The following is a 19,901-nucleotide window of genomic DNA, read 5'->3' on the forward strand; positions in this document are numbered from 1 at the left end:
AGAATTAAAAGTGCCACATGCTCTAGGCATTGGAGAATATTTACAAATATTCGTTCTAGGTCTAGATAGGTAAAATGTGTCAGAATTTCTAGATGATATGCGGGGCACATGAAGATTTACATGTCGTAATAAGTCTGGCGAATCAATTTTATTATTAAGAAGTTTAAATAAAAATTTCAGATCAGCAGATTTTCGCCTCTCCTCAAGACTACTAAAGGAGTACCTTTCTAGTAGGCGTTGATGTGAAAAACCAATTTCTGGGTACACTCCGTCACATTTATATGAAAGGAACTTTAAGAATTTACGCTGAACATTTTCTAGTTCATGTATATGATTCATATAAAATGGTGACCACACAGAGGAAGCATATTCCAGTATTGATCTCACATAAGAAAAATACAAAATTTTAAGACTAAAGATATTATTAAAGCTATGTGCGTTCCTAATGACAAAACCCAGCATTCTGTAGCTCCGATTAACAATGTCCTGAATGTGTGGCTGAGAGAAAAGAGTGCTGTCGAATGCCACCCCCAAATCCTTGAACTCCGTTGATCTCGGGACAGTCTCACTGTCCATAGTATAGTCATACATAATCAGGTTTTTCTTCAAAGAGTAAGAAACAACTTTACACTTGGCAGCATTAAGAGAAAGATTGTTATTTTTGCAACATGCATTGAGGAGATTAATATTATTTTGCAATTCCATACAATCTAAGATACTATTGATGCCATAATACAATTTTGTATCATCCGCATATAACAAACTATTTACAGTGAGCTGTTCCGATATACTATTAATAAATGTGTTGAAGAAGAGCGGCCCCAATATGGAGCCCTGTGGAACTCCAGACGTTGCAACTATCTGAGCCGAACTACGGCCATAACATTCCACGTGCCGTAAGATAAGAGCTAAAAAAGTGTATTAGGTGAGAAAAAAAAACTGTAGTTTTGGTCAAGATTATTTAGAAGAATACCATGATCCAGACGGTCAAAAGCCTTCGAGAAGTCTGTATAAATAACGTCAACCTGTGACCTGGCATTTATTGACTCAGATATATGTTCTGTAAGACAAACTAAGTTTGTGGTGGTAGATCTACCTTTCATAAATCCATGTTGACGATGATCTATAAGACCCCTCATTGAAGGAAATAAGGCCGAATGAACAACACGTTCAAAACATTTAGAAAAGTTGTTGATTATTGTAATTAGCCGGGATTTAAAAAAACCTCACAAAAAAGTCGCAAGGAGTCAAATCGGGCGAACGGGCTGGCCATTCCAAATAGCCTCTTATTGAGATAAGGCGCCTCGTGAAGCGTTCCATTAACATACCCCTCCGTCCTGGAGTGCTCCGTCCTGGTAAAACCAACTGTCTCCTAATTCCAATTCGTCATGTCGTGGAAGAAAAATTTCTTCAAACATGCTTACGTACCGGTCTAAATTCACTGTCTCTAGGACCTCATTTTCTACGAAGAACTAGGGACCAACAATTCCGGCCAAGAAAATTGCACACCAAACTGTGACTTTATATGCTATTTTTACGGATTGGTGTCAGCCCAGTAGCGCATGTTCTGTTTGTTGACCCATCCACTTAAATTAAAATAGGCTTCATTACAGTAAAAAAAACGATTGCGTCCTCGAGAATGCTTTACGAGAAGCGTCTCACATGCATTTCTTCGAAACTAAAATCAAGGCCAGAGACTTTCTGCACAATTGCCAACTTATATGGACGGTAAGTTGACCTCAGGTGATCTGATGGGTCGAGGAACATCAGTTTTTAGTCTTAGGGTATTCCCAGTTTATCCAATCATAGTAACCCATGTAAAAATTCTAGATTTTCTGTATGAAACAGAGCTACGTTAGAGCTATTTCTTAAAGCGCGCTTAGTTGCGATAACAGAAGGTCTGTACGAAGACTAAGACTGATTGAAATGAGCATTGCTAGGTATTATTAATTCTTACGCCCCATTTTGACAGTAAAATTCGCTACCAAAGGGCCACCTTTTAAATAGTGTGCAAAACTGTTAATAAAGTAGCTATTAATAAACTTAGTAGCATCAAAAAGGACTTAGCTTGGTCAGTTAAAGTCGGATGCTTACTAATTTTGTACTGGAAAACAATGACGCTATAAATACTCTTCTTTATAAGTAATATTGGATTTCCCAACCTGTATACATAAAGTAACATAATAATCGAAAGTCGATAATATGAAAAATTGAGAGTATTATGCCAAATACGAATAATAGTTCGCAAAAAAACATTAATAATTAAGAACAACAAAAAGAAAAGAAGACTATAGCGAAGCAAGATAAAGATTCCTTATTGTGGTGTAGAATTTGATTTGAACGGCATTGCTAAATTTTTTTAGTTAAACAAGCTATAGTCCCAAAGTCAAAATACCAACAGCAACAGGAGCTGTGAAGAAAATTCTTACTTATAATTATCGAAATTATCGAGTTACAGTTGTCGACTATAGTGTATAATAGGAATGATGATGTTTTATAAAAAACTTTGCTTTTTATAAGAGTCTTAAAGCAACACATTATTAAATTTGTTAACAAAAGGTTATGAATTTTTTAACGAAAATCCAATTATTTATTATGACTTCACAAACCGATAAATTCATTTTTTTAAGGTACCATTTCAGTGGGGCATTATCTGTTTGAAGCAATGTAAGGAACAAATTGAATTGGTATGGTTGAAATTGTTAATATTTTTAAAATATGTTTTTTTTCTTGCCATGGAATATCTTTAATGATCCGATTCCAAAATTGCTAAAATATATTTTTTTTAATAGTTGATATTTATATTTTTACAAGAATTTATTTATTTACACCAAAGGGCAACCTTTAACGTACAGTTCAAACGATGAGAATATATCCAGATGCTCCGGATATTTACACACTCTCGACTCCGAGACATGTTTCGAATAGCTAGATTTATCGTCCTTTTGCCATAATGGGGTTCTTTTTGTCAGTTTCTAAACATTTATGATATATTATGGGGCCGTTATGTATAAATTTTTTGCCTAAATCATTTTAACCTTAAGAACTTGATCGTAACACTTAAAGCTAAATAAATGTATCCGTTGAAGAGATCGACCCCAAGTACACCTCCAGGACCCACTCACTCCAGTATCCTCCAATATTTCATACTCAAAAAGAGCTGAAAAACCGGACCGTTCCCCGCGGAGATTTTGTCACGTGCGACTTAAAAGGGCACCTGAAATATATGCACGCTCTTGCCGACTCCTGACTGGCCGGTTTTGAATTTATTATGAGACGACATTTTCCTAATGGATGTTTTATAAATTTATATATCTCTGGATGTGTTCCGAGTCCGTTCCAGGCCGTTTTTCTTTGAATATTTCGGATCTAACCGACGTCAACGTGTCAGAGAGGGTGCTGCGACGGACAGGCTATATTCTAGGTCAAACCGTTTGGTACTTGATGGAAATATGAATTTTAAATGGACAAGAGATAATATTTTATTTATTTTAAAAACAACAAAAAGATGTGTTTCAAAAACATTGAAAACCGACTATTATGTACTTGAAAAAAAAGTTAAGGATATAATTTTACTTTTTTAAAATATGGACTTAGAAACACTAACATCCATCCAGTAGCTCAAACACACAGGAAACCTGAACCATCATAGCTTGTGATGGTGATTTTTTTAGATAAGTCAGTAAATTCATCATTTGTTTAGAGTCGGTATTAAAATGCCTTGGAATTTAATATTATTGAAACATCAGCCAAAGAACTTTGCTTGTCATCGTATTATATTAACAGTTCTGACAAAAAATTTTAAAGCCAGAATGGCGAAATATTTATAACAAGTCTCCAGAACTAAAAGCTAAAAGGCTTAATGAAATTTGTTGGTTATACAAGATGGATTGTTAAATAGAGTTTTAAAGAACGTTTTGGAAATAAAAGGGCATATTTCACAGAAGTGCTGTTCCACAACTGGGGTCCCCAGACAGATATGTTCAGATCAATGAGCGAACTTTCACTCACAAGTTTTTAAACAGACATGTCAGTTGCTAGGAATAAATAAGGCCCATACAACCCTCTTAAAATCTATTTAAGAACCTTTTTATTGGAATATCGTTCTTCTATCCACAAGTCTACTGAAAAAAGCCTGGCTTTAAACATTATTACTGGAAGATCTGCAAGGCTGAATTACTTGAGAAGTACATGAGCGTACAGGAGTGTTTGCATGAATAGGCAGGGATTTAGTTCATCTAAAAATTAACAGCTTAAGTTCACGCTATAATATAAAGGTAAACCCTACAGGTTTTTATTTGTGAAAATAGTTATACAATCTGATTTTCAATAATTTCTCTTATCCGGGTCTACCTTATAGTTGCCTTAAAGGCTGCCTCATACTCCAGTCCATGGACCAAAGATTCAGAAATTCTTTTATGGTGAGGCATCCTTAGGCTATGATTAATATCTGGGCCCTGTAACACAACCACTACAAGTTATACAATTGTAAAAATATTTTCTACACTTGTAATTTTTCCATAACGGAATAACCTGTGCGGCTCTAGTAATTACGGAAGATTTTTTACATATGTAGACGTATTCTGTAACACAACTTCAGCACTTGTATATTTGTGTTAAAGTATTTCCCACAATTGTAAATAATGTTCTACCCGTTTATATCAGTAGGTAAATTCGGTAAACGCAGTATTTTAATATCAACTTTCTTACTGTGAACATTAGTTTTCGTTCTCGGTATGTGGTCAAGTGACTCGGAAAGTGACAATGAAGGTGCCCTCCACAGGGAATACCGATTCAACATAAGAACAGACTTTAATTTTCTTAGCGATGGCGAGTTCAAGGAAAGGTTCCGTCTTAGCAGACAGCAATGTCAAAGTCTTGTGCGGGATATTTGAGCCGCGCTAAATAATAACACAATTCGGTGGTATGGATTGACTTGTTACATGCAGATTTTGCCCTAAGCATGTAACATGGGATTTCATATAAATTCGGGCAAAAGTTTATGGGTTTTGGTATCGGCTTGGAAGGGTTGTGTGATTTACAGTTTTATAAATGGAATTTGGGGTTTGATAGCAATGCAATTTTTTTTAAGGCTTTTGGGGTTTGATTATTTTTAGGAATGTATTTACCTACCCTATCCTGTCAGCACACCTCTGTGGAGTTAGTTGTATTATGTTTCCTTAGTCCCTATTCATGTACCTGGTGTTGGGAACTTTCTGACCTTTGATTTGTTTGTCAAGAGTTTCTATGAGGCCGGTATATGTCTGGGGTATGGAGAGACTTCTCGAGGGTGTTGTTGTGCCTCAGATTGCGCTATGAGTGGAGTAATTAAGACCTTTTTGATGGTGATCCATTAGTGTAGGAAAACTTATAAATACTTTCTTCTATAGCGGAATCATATTGGGCAAGGTATCCTAATTGATTTGAAATTGTCCTCCCCAGTTTTGCTTGCTATATTGCCCTTCAATTCTTCAAGTTAAGTTTTAGTAAATAAACGTTCCTTGACATCTGGTTTCTAACCCTACTAGCCGATTGATAGTAATGACTATTGACACACTTGTTGTTGTGGAGGTTTGGCAGCGTTGCTGTTTCCCATTAAAGTTTGGTTTCCATTTGGCGGATGACGGAGCGTCATAAATTAGGCAGAGCGACGTAAGAGGAAAATTGGAATTTCGTAGCCCCGTTGGGAAAATTTTGTTAGTTTTCCATGTTTTAGTATCCGAGCAGTATAATTTTGCTGTGGTATTGCGGAATTTCTATTTTGATAGAGTGAGGCTCCGCGTAGTTTGCACCAAAAGGCAGGGTCAGATCGTGTCGAAGAGAAAGAGTGACAAGTTCACTGCCAGTGTCACCTGTCACTGTCTTGTCAGTTCCTTGTCCAGCCTGAAGCCATCCCGTTATCAGAAAGAACAGTCGACATTTTGTGGTTTAAAAAAAAAAGGAAAATTTAAGTTCATCTTGCCGGTAATTCGGTTAAATGGAAAAATATTCCTCCCAAGTTTTGGGGTTTAATTTGATGAACGTCTAGTGGGAAGTTGTAGCCGAGAGGATTTCGGATTGACCTAATATTTTTGGATTTGTTCGGCTGCTCCCACACCATTTATGGGATTTTGAAATTTTCTAACCACAAAACGAGACTCTAGGCCTCGCTCACCACCTTAGGTATGTAGCAACATGTTGGTAATTGCCATAGAATTGATTGTGTGTTTATTTTACTGATTTTTTTGTCCTCTATTTTAGAGGCCTCTCCTTTTTCTCATTCTCTCCTCTATTCTCTGGTCTCTTCCTATTCTCTGGTCATCTCAACACTGTTGGAAACCGGCTTAAGTGAGCCGCCTGGAATCTTGCCCGAAATCGACTTGCCCATGCGGTCGTTACCCTGGTTGTAGCTGACTGCTTCCAGAGCTGTCGAGTTAAGCTACCTTAGCCATAATACATAAGAGATTAGAGGACACGCAAGTTTTTGCACATTTTATTTTATTTTTCTCTTATTGAACGGTTTGATTTAGGGTTGGGGGTTGATTTATTAATTTGAATTTTATGGGTTTATTTTCTTTTATGTAAAACAAAAACGTTAAGGGGTTCTTGCTAAGTCTATTAATATTAACCTGAGGGTTTTCATTTGAGTCGAGCATCGACATAATTGATTTTGACATTGAGCCTGGATCACCTTGTAAGGGATCGGCTATTTGCTACAAATAACATATTTAGTCATAATGTTGGTTGTTGGTTAACAGGTTTTATTGCACCTACATACCATTAATAGGCTAATTTCAAATTCGAACCTTACTATTTAAAAGTTTTATTTAGATTATTGTGACTTGACTAGAGTTTGTAAAAGGTATTTTAGGGCCAGTGAGGTATTGTGAATTAGGCTCCAAACACATACTTCTTTGTAGATGTCCTTATTGTACTATGTTTTTAATTTTAATTCTTTTATTTATTGTTGTTTTTATTCCCGATAACGGGTAATTTAACGTATATGTTTTTTGTAATGTTCTGGTAAGTTCTAAATCTGTATTGTTTATAGCAAATAACCACTTTTTTAAAACTGTCTTGAATTACCTGTATTTTATTTTAGTATCTGATGATGGCACAGCCTTAATGCGTAATACATTTACCTAAGTGACCTACATGCATTTTTCTTGGAGATAAAGACTTCTTCTATTTGTAATCTTTATATATACATTCTCCTACAAAATATGGACTTCTATTCAACTATTAATACAAACACCTAAAATTATAAAAAAACACACTTTTTGCAATTAAAATTTAATGTATTTATACATTTTTCGATTCTTGCTTCCCATATTTTCCTTTAAAAAAATAAAATGCCTGCAATCGAACAAAGGATAACATATTTCTATTTTCGTAAAGACCAAAACTCTTCATTTCCCTCCTATATGTGTTTTCCCTGCCAATCGTTCTCTGTAATCCCGGGATTATCCCGTGGCAATCACGGGACTATTGTGTGTGGTGTGAACTAAAAGGTGTCTTATCGTATAGAGCTATTGTCGCTTGAGGCTACGCTAATTTTTGATCCCTTATTGGATCATTTTGCTTGCGAATGTAATTGAGACCTATTCTATTTGACTGGCATTTGACCACTTGTTTATACTTAGGGGTGGGTAATAAAGAATTTTTTTTTCCAGCAAACTGGAAATTTTTGAATTCATTAGATTATGTTTTAGGGGAAGACCTATTTGCTTATATAATTTATACAGATATTACCAACAGCATCTGTTGTAATTTTTCAAAGAAGTAGAAAATGATCTACATAAAAGACGTACATATGTTTTGGCTAAAGCCAACTTTTAGACTTAAATGTAATAGGTAAATGCAAGGGAAAAGCGATGTATTGAATAAAATATGTGACCTCCAGAAGAATCAAGCAAGTCGATAAACGGCAGTGCTTCTTGTTAAAAATCCAGTCGAGTAAATTCTAAATTTTACCCGAGCAAAAATCTCTCTCTGCCAGGATACGATTTTCAATCCAGCGCCGGTTAAAAATCAAGTTGCTCAATCAAGAGCGCCTGTTTTATATTCCCGAAACGTACAGGACTCGTTGTAAATAAAGATATAGCCTACGTGCGGGAAAACAGGGCTGTTCCTGCACCCGTTGTCTTGCAGTACGCTCTTTCATTAACCACTATTTTTTTAGAGAAAGGAATTTGATTGCTTAATGCAGTGAGATTTTGTTCGTTAATAAGGTTTAATCTTACTAGATGGCATCTCAACATAAAAAAATATATGCAGGCTAAAGGTAGAAGATTTTTGATTTTTTCAAGAGTATGTTGATAAAGCTATGTATCCTGTTTCAGAAAATAGAAGGAGATAATAGGTAGTCTATGCTAAGATGTACCTTTAAGCAAATCTCCAAAACAATTTTTTAAAGCTGAATATTAGAAATATCGCATACGGTTACGTTGCTTTGACGCCTTTCAGTACTTAATTAGATTCAGTCGAATTTAAGGGACTGTAAGCATCCCACGGGGATGTTGTTCTTATAGGTACCAGCAGCCTATTGCCTTGGAGAGTCTCTGAATAATTGAAGTATTGCTGAGGTATTTGAACCTCACGCATCCTCTTCGTCCACCTTCCCCGATGGTCTTTCTGTCGAGCTGACCCTTTAATAACAATTGTCCCTTTAATAATAGTTTAAACGCTTTAATTATTCAATGGGTAAATAAAAATGCTTCGGTCATCCTCCACTAAATTTAATTAAAAATTAATAATCCTACATGCTTCGAACGTATAACATGTCTATCATCAGGGATCTATAAAGAACTAAGGAAACTTATAAGATAAAGATTGAAAATGTCAAAACTACTTACACAAATTGAGGGTTTTCGTCAATACAATTAAAGCTATAGTGCCTCCGGCAAGGTCAAAAGGTTAAAACAGCTAACAATGAATAAAAATGGTATCTAGAATAATGATAAAAAAGCTTAATTAATGAAGGACTAAATAATTGGACCTTGTCGACGTAAAACTTACATTAAGATGCACAAGAAAGGAACTAAAACTAGATCTACACAAACATTAAAATCACATGTTTATAACACTATGATAATTGTTATGTAAACAAGAACTTAGAACAAAAGAATCATATAAATTTTCAAAAGATAGTGTGGGCCTAATTTCAAATATGCTACCTGTAATTTGCAAAAATAGACCTCAATAAGTTGGCTATAGATGACGGTACTAGAAATGATACTTATAAATAAAATATAAATGTTTTTGACTTTTTAATATGAGAGAATGAAAATGCGTTTTATTTTAAAGGAATTAAAAAATTGTGTGTATCAATGATTTATTTGATCTTTGACACAGGTAATATCATTATTCTGTATAGCTCTATTTATCACTAAAATTTCTATTAAATCTAGCTTATTACTTTTACGACAGAAGTGTAAATATTTGGTGTCTAAAAGAGGATCGAAGTTATGGTTATTGAGATGTATGTGTCTAGCAAAATTGGATTTTATATTTGAAGGGCAAGGAATGCCTTTTCTAGCTTTTTCGGTCTCTTTATAAGGGTCAGTCACACGAGTGGGGAATTTTCTATCGGTTTGGCCGATATAAGAAATGCCACATTTATCACTGGAGCAGTTTAGTTGATAAACACCCGATTTTTGGCCAGGAGGTACTACGTCCTTTGGGTTCACTATAAAGGATTTTAGAGTGTGCACGGTTTTAAAACTCATTGTGAGAGCTAAAAATGTTTTTTTAATTTATGCGATATCGGACCCCAACAGGGCAGTGAATAATATTTGGTTTCTTTAGGTTCTTTATACAGTAAATTTTTGTAAAGTGATTTATTTAGATCTTTGTAATAAATTTTATTTATAAGTTTTGGTAGAAAATTATTGTTGTTTGCAATAATTTTCTAACGTTTGTCCTTTCTAGGGGGATAGAGAAAAGTCGAGAAAAATATGAATGAAACGAAGCTATTTTATGGCTATGGGGATGGTTGATACCATAGGGGATGGTGCTGTCAGTACTTGTGAACTTACGATATATCGAAAGTTTTATTTTATTGTTGAAGCGTTTTAAACTAAGATCCAGAAATGGTAATGATTCATTTTCCTCTATTTCAAAAGTGAACGTTTTTGAAGGGTGTAAGGCATTTAGAAAAGTTACCAAAGTGTTTAACTCATCTTTATCCCCTTGAAAAATGACAAAAATATCATTCACGTATCTTTTTATAAAGAAGATGTGGTGAAAAAGAGGACTGTTCTTAATTGTGTGTTCCAAATTAGACATAAAGATTAGAGACAAGCTTGAGCCCATAGCGGCACCTGTGTTTTACTGGTAAAAAGATCCATTGAACTGGAAAAATTTTTGTTGTAGAACTAACTCAACTAAAAGAGATAAATTATCAATATGAATTTGGGAAATACTGGCACAGTCCTTAACAAGATCTCTCACCAATCACCTGGGGGGATACTTGGGAATAGATTAGAGACGTCAAAAGAGACTAGAATGGTTGCGGGTGGTAAAGTTTACCATTTTTTATTTGTATTTTAGTAAAGTTCCTTGGTTCTTTATAGATCCTTGACGATTGACATGTTACATGTCAGAAACATGTAGGATTATTATTTTTTAAATAAATTTAGTGGAGGATAACCGAAGCATTCTAACTACCCATTGACGTATTAACTCGACTGCAAGTATGGACTGCTTCTTCAACTGCACCTTTAAATATCTTTATTATTATGTAATGTATTAATTAATGTCTTTTATTAAGTCAATTTGCCAGAAAATTTAAATTTTCCAAGAACAAGGCATAGTTTAACTTTAGAGAAACTACTCTACTGCACCCTGTTCATTTAGATTAACCAAGTAAACTAAAACTTATATAAAAAAACAAGTAAGATAAACAAGTATATTTATTATTTAGGACGTATCTTTAAAATTGGATTTAAATTTTGCCTTATTATCAATTTCGACTATTGGCATTGGTAAAGAGTTATAAAGCTTTATAGCATTATAAAATATTAATTAATGATCTTTGGAACATTGCTGCCTAATGTTGACAAATTGTTGCTATGTCTGAAAAACGTTAGACTTGAGAATGACAAATTGATTTTTGAATCCTAATGGAAACCCTTCTTGTTTCGTAAAACTTTACCCAATTACCCAAATGAAAAATCTCAACCACTTTAACTCCCTAAAAAAGAGTAAGAAATCTAGTCTTACTATCTCAAATTTCTAGGTAAGCAAATATTTTAAATACGATTTCTTTTAATTAAATCCATGGACCATGAAACATAATAAATGTCTTTATTCTTGTAAACATATATGTTGAAGTTTGGCTTTACATAGCTACTCTACTTAACCATTAACTAAGTTTAACATAAAGAAACGTGATAAAAAAAGCGAAAGATTAAAATTAAATTAAATCTAACATGCAACAACACTTAAAAAATAAAATATTATTAAGTAGGTAAATAATATTTTTAGCTAAACGTGACCGATATTCGTGAGTCACATATCTAAAACAACCAATTATAAGAAATACAACACACATAGCAGATAGTAACTATTCACTAGATAGAAGAACGGATTTAATCGATTTCTTGAACTTCAATAGGCTCATAGTCTTAAAGTTGTCATTTAGCGAGTTATAGATAGACGTAGCGATGTATGAGAAATTATTCTTAAAAAATGTGTGATGAAAACGAGGTATACTAAATCTATGACTGTATCTTAAGGCAACGTTGTGGGCATTATAGCGATATTCAAGTTTATCATAGAGATATTGGGGTGAGAGGAAAGAATTAGTCGGTAGATAAAAATTGAATAGGCATATATATGCAATTTATCAACTTTAAGCCATTCTAGCTTAACCAGTTTCAGAAACATGATCGTACTTTCTTATTCCGCAAACAAATCTACAACAAGTATTTTTAGTTTTCTTAAAATCTAAAGAGGCGTAATATACTAAATAGCAGTAATCAGTGATGGGAAAGACAAGACTTTCGCAGAGCTTTTTTCTTAACTTATGGTTAATTATGTAAATATTACTATATAGTGGTCTTAAAATGGCATAGTATCTTTTAGTAACAAAAGAGACATGTTCGCGGAAATTTAGGTTATTATCAACCATAAGCCCAAGATTTGTAGCACTGCTCACATATGGAAGCTTTTCAGAATTTATGTTTAGATCAGTAATGCTCTCTATCATTTCTCGGTGCTTTGGATGACAAAAAGTTAAAGCTAAGCATTTTTTTGCATTAAGCACAAGGTTATTTCTCTTTGAATATTGATATATTTGTTCAAGATCTTTATTTATTCTATAAAAAGCCTCAGCAATGGATGAAAGGTCGAATGATTATCCCATTTGGGTATCATCAGCAAAACAATACATACTGCAATATATAATCCAACCAAAAATGTCTGAAGTGTATACCAAAAATAATAGCGGTCCAAGTATGGATCCTTGTGGCACTCCAGAAGTAATGCGCACCAAATCCAACACCATATCCTCAATCACGACTCTCTGATACCGGTCATTCAAATAATTAATAAAAAACTTAATGCAAGTCGGATCAAGGCCATAGTATTCGAGCTTGGCACAGAGCAAATCATGATCCAGAGTGTCGAAAGCCTTCGAAAAATTTAAAAGAATTAAGACTGTAGCTTTGTTTACATTGTAAGACCTATAAATATCATCTATTACATTTAATAATCCGGACGTTGTATTGTGTCCTTTTCGAAAGCCAGACTGCAGAGGACTTAGAATATTTTTGGAGGCATATTCATAAAGCTGAATGTAGACTACCATTTCTAGTATTTTGGAAATTGTAGGAAGTATACTAATGCGTCTTAAATCCGAATATGCTTCGGGATTATTGATCTTAGGTAGAGGAGTTATATGCGAGATTTTCCATATTTCTGGAAAGTAACCACTTTCCAAACAACAGTTAATAATATGGGTTATATGCTTATATATATACAGTGCTTTCATTTTAAAACAATCCACCCTTAATAACTTTCTTAAAAAAAAAAAAAAAAAAAAAAAAAAAACATGTCAAATTAGATATACAGGGGGACGTTTAATTATGCATTTACTGAAGTTCTGTCAATCACCTCCTCACCTATAGCTCACTTTATTATGTCAAATAGGAACCCCCGTCGTGTGATACATCATAGTAAGGAGCGTAAAATTCTCTATTCAACGGTACCAAAAAAAATGAAATAGATACATATGGCCATACCCAATATCCCCAAAAAATTAATGTTTGGGCAGGAATTTATGGGAATGAAATAATCGGGCCATTTTTTTGGAAGAAAATTTGACTGGCAAAATTTATTTAAACCTTTTAGAAAAATGCAATATACCCTTCCATCATCCAATCAAGTAGATCAACATGGTGCTGAATATTGAATGAAAATAATATACATTTTCAGCAGGATGAAGCTCCCGCGCACTACACTTTGGTAGTTCGAGAGTGGCTTGATGAAAATTTTTGAGAAAAGTGGATTGGCTGTAAAAAAACGTGGTGCAATCGAATGGCCTGCATGGTCTCCGGACCTAACCCCACTAGACTTTTTTCTTTGGGGCTAGTTAATAAGCAAAGTTTATAAAACCTCACCTGAGAGTATTGAGAATTTAAAAAATAGAATATTTCAAGAATGCAGAGAAATTAGCGGGCAGAACCTTGCCAATGTTCGTAAGGAGTTTGAAAATAGGCTTTTTTATTGTCTTGCTAATAACGGCGCGCATTTTGAATATTTAAAAAAAAAAATTTGTTAAACTAATTAAATTTGTTTTTCTACCCTACCGATTTACACTTTAATTGCTTCTTGGTCAATCAATTTTATTTTTTTTTACAACCATTGATAGCATAATGAATGCCCTTTAAAATAATGTATCACACCATGGGGTAGCCATTTGACATACCAAAGTTTGGCGTAAATAAAGTATTCATTATTTCTAGACATTTTCGCTAACTATTTGCTTACACATTTACTTTTTTTTTGGATTTCATTTTTTTTGGAATCGTTGAATCGGTTTGGTAGTGAGGTTCGCTGGGGGTGAGAAAATGATTGACAGAACTTCAGTAAATGCATAATTAAACGTCCCCATGTATATCTAATTTGACGAGTTTTTTTTTTTTTTTTTTTTTTTTTTAAAGAAAGTTATTAAGAGTGGATCGTTTTGAAATGAAAGCACTGTATAGTAGAAAGACAGTATTTAAGCATTTTTGCGTTTATATTATCACAACCAGCAGTGTTACTTTTAAAATTGCTGACTATTTTAACAATTTCGTCAAACGACGTAAGATGAAAGTGAAAAGTACAATTTTCATTTAATTTATTAGTCCCTAAAAACGAGGCATGCTCTGTACAGTTTTTAGAGATACTAAAGACTGAGGAGAAATATTGATTTATATCATTAGGTTTTTTTTTAAATTGATTGTAATTTCATTTTTATCTTTAGTTTTCCAAAGCTATTTTATATATTTGTTAGTCTCACAATATTCCAAAAATGCATTTTTGTCACGCCTTAATAGCGATACAACTGCATTACGTAGTTGTTTGTATGTGTTAAAGTCTATTAGATTTTTATCCTTTTTATATTTTTTTAGAAATTTGTCTCTATCTTTCATAACTGCCTTTATTGTCTCCGTTAACCAAGGACAACTGTTAAAAAACACTCTCAACAAATAAAATCGCAGTAGTTCTAAAGATAGATGTAAAGACTAAGGATTCGCAAAGCATTTTACATAAATGCAAATTTAAAATATGGTAATTAGTACATAAAATTTTTTAAAGTTAAAAACGACTTTTCATTTAGGAACTTAACATATTGGCCAAATATCAGCTCACTGTCCAAACCCAAACCTAAATTCTTGGCAAAATCCGCCTTAAGAAGAGTAATGTTATCCAGTACAATATTCAAATCAACTTTAAGAAATTCTATTTTAGGGCCAAAAATTATAATATTTTATTTAACCGGGTTAAGTTTAAAATTATACTCTTAGCCCAATTTTTTAAGTAATTTAGTTAATTGACAAAAATGCATTAAGGTAATACCGATGGTCATCCGAAACACCTTGTAGTTTACAATATTTAAAAACGTCAGATGAATTAGAAGTATCATGGTGTCCCAGAAATCAACGATAAGCTCAAAACGAAAAATAAACCAGGTACTCAAGGATTTAAAAAAAAATATTTAAAAAATCTTAAGTACTTTTAAGCCATTCATAGAAAACCGAAAATAATTAATATCCCCTGTTAATCTTTTTAGTACTGTGGTTACAAATTTTTTAATTTCCTAACAGATGATTTAATGTAACCCTGAATAACCCTTTGATGAATTACAAAACTATTTTTAAACACAACTGTTTACATTTTTAAGAAACTATTAGATTATTGACAAGTTAAAAAACTTGTGTTGAAAATTGTGTCTTTTCCCAACTTTAATTAATTGTCCTGGAAAATAAAATTACTGCACTGTCTGGCTAGTGATTTCAAAAATTGGCGTATCGAATCATTATAATAAAATTAATCAGCATATCGTATTAAATTGATTTCAAAATGGTAAGATACTTTCTAGATTATTGGTTCAATAGGGGTGTGTATTTTTTTAGTACATAGTCAAATATATGCTGCTACTCTAAGCTAAGTTAATAATTGTAACCAACCAAGTCTTTTAATTGAAATTAGTTACTAAAAATTTGGGAGCGATAACTTGTTTTATTGCCTTTTTTTATTGACGATAAATGCAAATTCCAGATTTTGAGTGGCACACAAAAGTGCAGTTTATTCTTTATAAAAGGACATATTTTTTTTCTGGAATGTCATTGTTTTTCCTAGCCTCCATACTACAGATTCTAATCAAATTGTTTTTAGAAAATTATTTAAGCTTTTAAAAATCTCGTCCATATAAATAATTAATTTTGTGTTTGTCATAACTGACTCTTCACATTTCTCAACGCGCACATATAACGACGATATAATTAATTCCAACGTACTAAGTTTGGTAAAAATGCTCTCATCTAATTGCCTCATAAGCTTGGTACATACTTTAATGTCTAATTTTTCTCAAGTCATTTAAGCTGCAAGTTGATGTAATTTCACTGCTGTAATAATATATGCGAGAACTTGTTTCTAACTAGAGCTCAAAAGAGGGTATTGATACACCTAACTGACTTGTAAACTGTTTCAACAGAAGCGCAGTAATTTCCTGAATCTATATTTTCTTTACTTTTTATTAACTGGTCATAAGGTAACTAATATAAAATAATAAATTCGTTCAGATCAGTATAGACTCTTACCTTAACTGCGTTCACTATCATTATCAAGAACCAGCTCTATTTCCCTTTAGAAATTATTGATGTGGTCTAAGGTAATTAATGTATTAATGCTATTTTTCCTTCTACAGTACTATTATGAAATGAAGAGCAGTCAAATTTGTGTTATTCCACTCTCCATCTCTTTAGATGTTTTCCCTGAATTCTTGAAGGACCAAAAAAAAAAAACGCTTTTATATGCAAAAAATACCACTAAAACGATAAAATTTGACAGAGGTCATGGGTACACGAACCGTTCAGTCATAGTTTGACGACACGTCAGTAGATCCAGTGAAATACTATGGGAGATGGACCGCAGATAATACCGAAAACCCTTCTGTGCGCTTTCTTAATCCTGATATCTGTGTGATTGTACTAGGAGAGTTTATAATGATTTTTTTTACGCACTACACTGGTAAAAAAGAGCAAACACTTTGTTACAAGTTATCTGTAGATATAGCTCTCAAAGTTCTGCAAGTTGTAATATTCAAAAAAACGTGATTTAAGAGTTAATTTTACAGATTTGCACTTGTTCATAAAAATGAGTCCCTATATAGCGTTCTAGGTCTCTGCAGATTTAATTATTGTAAATATGGTAGCCTAAATTTTAACTGCTAAACTCAATCTTCATCAAAATTGATGTTCAATGGGATTTCTATAAATGTTATTGTCCTGGAGTATTTTAGCTGCGTAAATCCCAGAGATGCAATGATACAAATTTCGTCTCCTTGTATAAAGTAGGATTTCAGCTTTTTTAAGGGTAATCTTTATCAATTCCAATATACGCAGGGGTTCGTCATTAGTTTGTGACAGCGTTATCGTTTTAACAACGTCAGTATCAAACTCAGTGGGTACATAGAACTACGACAGCATGAAGTCGATCCATCTAACATGACAGGCTTCTATTGCCGATTTTTAGCATGGAATGATTCTTAATTGGGATTTACCAATGCACTTCTGGTTTTAACAAAAGTAGGGAAAAGTAATGTTTGGCTTTTGGTACCAATTATTACTCGGTTTTGGGCTTGGGTTACTCTTTCAATTATATCGAGAAGAAGGCTGTATTTGGATTTAAAAAATTGGATGAAAAAAATAGAAATTTCATAAGGATGATGGCACGGTATGCGCCTTTTATAAATTGGGAAAATGAACTACCAATTAGCTATTAAGAAGAAAAACTGGTAATTGAGGTTAAGGAACTGGAAATGGCAACTATTGCTTGCCACTTCCAGTTTGATAGTACCTATGCTAGAAATTATGTTATATTTTTTTCAATTATTGCATAGGAAAGTATTGAAAATTATCTAAAAAAGAGTTAAATTAAAGGAAAGAAAACTTAAAGTGAGCTTCAGCTGTAAGATAGTTATGGCTTTTCAATGCAAATTTAGGTAGCATTACTCATTATTTATTTTTTAAAACCTCATACCTATCTGTCAAAGTTGTCATCGACTTAAGCCACGGATTTTGGGTATTGTACAGATTACTGCGAGAGAAGTGTTATGAAACAGGACTCAAAATAAAAACCCTAGGATTTTTCAGTGCAGCAAATAGATGTATTTTATCTGTATATTTTGGAAGTATACATCCATCGGTCACCTGTTAACTGTCAAACGTGTCCATTTAAGAATTAAAATTTCAATATTGTTATGTTATCATCAAATGCAGCAAAAAGGTCGGAGATTGTTTATTTGTGATTTTTTTTGGACAGATGTTTGGTCCTTCGAGCCGAATTTAATGAAAATATCTGAATAGATGCGGAATGTCTGGTGTAATATAAATATGACTGTTCTTCATTACATAAGACTTTTATAAGGAGAAAAGAGAGCATAAATCCATTAATTATCTTAGACTACATCAATCATTTTTACTAAAAAATGATAAGGATATTAAACCCTGGTAAAGTAAAAGTCTTAATTGATCAAAAGTAAATAATGTAAATAAATTTATTATTTTCATAAAAGCTACTTTATGATCAAATAATAAAAAGTAATGAAAACATAAAAGCAAATTTACATTTTTTGTATGAGGGGGAAACACAAGTTTCCTCAAACAACTATAGTCATTAGTCAAGGCGTCAATACCAAATTGATTAACATGTTTATATTGTAATTGTAATGAACCCCATTATCGGGCAGGGGTTAAACTATTAATCATTTTGCCGCCCCTCGCCGCTCGGGCTTCGCCCCCATGGAATTTCGACGTTCGGCAATAATAGTAGGCTGTGTAATAGATTTTACGCTGAATAGAGGCGGGTGTATTGGGTAGGATTAAATCAGTGGCGTGCGAAAACGTTGAATTAAATAAATTTTAATTATAATCACAGTTGATCCTTAATTACGATATCAATATCTTGCAGGCTGCAATTATCCCATCTCATGTCTAGCACCCTTAAGAGCCCGAAAAAAAAACACCGACATTGACCGTATTTTAGCGGAAAACAGGTGTATTAAAATATTTATCTAGACAGAGATTGTGAGTTATCCGCTTTTGGCGGCGACATGACTGGTACAAGTGGCCACCGAGACAAACACTCCCTGGACATGCGATCTCTGGATATATCGCCAAGGCTTCGTGAATTTTTTATTAATCCAGAGCCTTCGACTAGTTAAGATGGGTCTTGTACGGATGAAAATAGGTGTACGATGTATCTCGGGATATTCGTGTGCTAGCAAAATTGTTCAAACCTAATCAATATTATTGGAGTATAATAGTAATTTACGGAGTTATTCAGAACTACGAGATCAAACTTTAACGCATTATTTTATTGCCTTAGGTCCTGAAGCAAAACTGCAACACTCGCCTAAGACATAATCACATGTTAGTCTATTGGAGATTCAAAATGTGTCAAACAGGACTAGGTTAGCTTTAAAATGTTAAACAAAATTTCACAAAATTTTATGCGTTATGAATCGGGGCGATCGATTCTTCAAAAAATGTGATAGCATCGGTTTAGGGTAAAAATCTAATTTTTTTAAATTGTTTTTAGTTGCCACTAATAAAAATCTTATTTTCTTAAATTGTTTTTAGTTGCCACTCCTATACAGGGTGTCCGGAAAAAAGGAGGACTATCCGCCGGCCACATATAAGGTGGACTAAAATAATACGACTTTCTTTATGCAATTTTTTTATTGAGCGCTCGGTATTCAATAAACAGGGCTTCAAACTGAGAAATATTAAATATTTTTTTAAAGTAAGTCGTAAACGGATTTCAATTTCTCGTTCTAAAAAACCCCCTTACACCAAATTTTAACTTAATATCTTATGAAACACTCGACTTACTTAAAAAAAAAACGATTTTATATTTCTCATTTTAATGCCCTGTATATTGAATAACGAGCGCCTAATTAAAAAAAAAGGTCGGATTATTTTGGTCCACCCTATATGTGACCGGCGGATTGGCCTCCTTTTTCTGAACCCCCTGTATAAATAACAAATCCAGTTCATGTTTTATCGAGTAATTTTATATAAAAAGCGTCGCAGAGTGTTTTAGGCCTTTAGAGCATCATCAGTACCAATTGAATGAACTGAAAGTGATGAAAAGTACTTTACTGTTAGAAGTGATATACAAGTCTATATTAATAAATCCAATTCCTTAAA

General features: G+C 33.3%; 1 protein-coding gene across 1 annotated transcript in view; it reads left to right on the plus strand.

Moving 5' to 3' along the window:
- Positions 1-19,901, plus strand: part of LOC126744840 (zinc finger protein Gfi-1b) — a 189,296-nt gene that overhangs the window by 115,155 nt on the left and 54,240 nt on the right. The gene's annotated exons all lie outside the window — the stretch shown is intronic.

This window comes from Anthonomus grandis, chromosome 15, assembly GCF_022605725.1.
Source record: "Anthonomus grandis grandis chromosome 15, icAntGran1.3, whole genome shotgun sequence".
Lineage (NCBI taxonomy): Eukaryota > Metazoa > Arthropoda > Insecta > Coleoptera > Curculionidae > Anthonomus > Anthonomus grandis.